Source organism: Rhipicephalus sanguineus, chromosome 8 (genome assembly GCF_013339695.2).
Source record: "Rhipicephalus sanguineus isolate Rsan-2018 chromosome 8, BIME_Rsan_1.4, whole genome shotgun sequence".
Classification (NCBI taxonomy): Eukaryota; Metazoa; Arthropoda; class Arachnida; order Ixodida; family Ixodidae; genus Rhipicephalus; species Rhipicephalus sanguineus.
The window spans coordinates 140,778,023-140,781,105 of record NC_051183.1 but is presented as its reverse complement, the minus strand read 5'-3'; positions in this window follow the sequence as shown (position 1 = coordinate 140,781,105).

The following is a 3,083-nucleotide window of genomic DNA, read 5'->3' as shown; positions in this document are numbered from 1 at the left end:
GCGAGGTACATCGCGCAGGACGGCCCAGCTCTACCGATTTTGCGACGGAGCAGACGCTTGGCTGTCTTGCCACCGCAACTACCCGACATGGAGGACACAGGAGATCCATACCTTCGTAACAATATTACAGATTGCACATGCATGAATGCATGACAAACATGCGGTATACAGTGAAATAGATGTCATGATATGAATGACTTCATCTGCCTCAAAGGGAAACAAGGCGATGTATGCAGCTCTTTGCTGGCTGCTTCGCATTAGATTGATTCCCAGGGATCTGCCGGATTTTTTTTTTCGATCAGGATATCAACAAACCTGAACGCCAATATATCGTATAATCGGTGCTCTACGATACGCGTTTTGATCTAGTATCTTCACATACGAGTTATCAGTGACTGCAATACAGTAAGGACATTTTTATCGAAACACATGACTCACATGAGCTATTTTTATGAAGAAACTCCTTTGAAAACTTTCGCGGGGGATGGTGGTTGGGAGGGGGATCAAGGCACGCCCCTGATTAATAAATATTGAGCTGGCCTATGAACGCTAGTGCGTTGAAGTATCCCTGAGTAGAAGTGAGTATCAGCGTGAGCAGTCAAAACCCTGGCAGTAATGCTGAAGTTGAGTAGTTATCACCATAGGTCGGCAAAAAAATTAGGAGCTCACTCAGACTAGCTAAAAAAAAATTCGGCAGATCCCACGTACCGTGGGAGTCGATGTTATGCGAAGCATGCGGCGGGAAGGTGACTGTAGGCGTAATTTTTTTTACTAAGTGACACGTTACAAAATGACGCTAAAGATTTGTATAAATTTTACACGCACTCATATATGTTGAAGAGCCGCATGTGTGTTATATAACCAGTTGTCTACGGTTGGGTAACGCTGCCGATGGCAACGTGGGTATTACCAACACCAGAAGCGGTAAGCTGATATTTAGTGCTTATACTTGTCCCGAGAACGCACGCACGTTTCACGAACCCGTGAGCATGTGTGGAAGAAGTCCTTGACAGTTCTTGAACAAGGGCATCTTCACCGTGATCAGTGAGCACCAGCAGCTGGTCACGACTTTGCGGTCGTGATCATGGTGACGAGGGGTCCCTGTGTAGTGAAGTATGTGGTATAGTACAGCTGCTGGAAATCGTGGATGCCTCGATCATTTCGTCGACAAGTTGTCTGTCGATAGAGTCGGCGACATGTCGGAACTTGAAGTCACTCTTCGCGTTGGTGAGGTTTAGGCCGTAGAGGCTGGTAGGCCTGGATAGTGTTACGTAGACCAACATCAGTGGAGGGCGCTTGTCGTATTCGTAGACTACCTGGGCGTATGTGGCCTACGTAGCCTAGTCTACAAAGCGGCTGTCAATCAATCTGGCATCATCCTCGGTCAGCATGAGACCATCGCCCAGCCTCGTAAGAAATGAAGAGGACACTGCGTCGTTCTGGCGGACGAAGTGCACTTTACGGGGCGGTGATGTGGATATCATATACAACTTTCGTTAATGTATTCCTCCGGGGTCGAGCAGTGCTTCAATATAGCTTGCTGAATCAGGAATACAAACGTGATGTTTATTAGACTGCTATAAAAGTGGAGCCAACACTGGAACCACATACGTTAATCTGATACGACGCCTGTATCGCAGGAGTACACATCGTAGGAGTATCATGTAGTGTTTATTGCTTTCTTGTAAAATTAGATAGCAAGCATCACAACCACAATTGTCGTTGCACCGATATTACGCCTGCGTAGGCTGTTTTTCCAAACCAGTTTATAGACGGCGCGCGGCTCAGTGGTAGAACACCTGATTGCCACGCAGAATGCTTGGGTTCGATTCCATCTGGGATCCTAATTTTCATTCTTTCCATCCGTCGGGTAAACGCTGCCGATGTCGGTTTTCCTTAACGCTCTAGTATTGAAATTACCATTGTCTGTTCTCGCCGTTCCTGAGTAGATATAAACTGTCAATCACCTGTGGCGCATACCCGTACACCTAGGCCCGTGATAAACGGGTATGTGCCACATGTGTCTAGTGGAAAGGGTTTGACGACGTACGTGACAAGATTTTCACGTTATTCATGTCACGACCCGACAGTCATATTCGTCAAATCTTCTTACCCTCCCATGCCAATTTTGGTCTACACCAAGTTAACGAGGCGATCATGAGAGCACCCAGACGTAGGCGGCTAGATAGATAGATAGATAGATAGATAGATAGATAGATAGATACGTAGATAGAAACGCTCAAAGTGCCAGAGGTTCGCTAAGAAATGCTTCGCATTTAATAAATTGTGTTTAGGCTCGCTCGTGTTTAGAGCCCTAAGCACTATATATTATGCTTGGGGCTCACTTGGACTCGGACTCGCCAAAATTTTCCTCAACCGGACTCACTCGGACTCAGACTCATTGAAATTTCTGTCAACGAAACTCACTCGTACTCAAACTCACCAAAATATTCCTCGCCCGGACTCAGACTCACGGCGCGATCTGAGTCTGAGTGAGCCAACTCATGCGGGAGTTTGCCGACCTCTCTCTCTCTCTCTATATATATATATATATATATATATATATATATATATATATATTCTTTCTGTTCTGTTTACCTTCCGAAGCACGTATGCACATTTTCCAGATACGATTCTGTCCATAAAAGCTTCTTCGCTTTTAGTTGGACATTGCTATGTTGTATCGGTATGGAGTGATCTATAGATTTGCTGGGAACATGGGAGCAATATCTCCTAGAAATATTCAAGAATTTTCAGAGGTAGTTGAAGTTTAAATGCTCCTGTAATTTCCGAGATATAACATCGTAGTACGAGTGAGTTTGGTCGCTCTTCCTTGCAGTCATTGGAAATTGATTATAAGTGCGACGCACTGGAGTCTGTATGGTGCAAGATAATCCTGCCGGATAGCTTCGCGTTTTTGGTCGGAGTGGTGTATCGCTCGCCGAGCTCAGATATTAGCACAATGCAAACATTGTATCAAATTCTTTCCGAAGCGTCAGCTCAGACGATAATTCTCGGGGGTGATTTTAATCAGCCTGACTTATCTTGGGGTAATGGTTCGTGTATAAGTTTAAGCGGGCGCA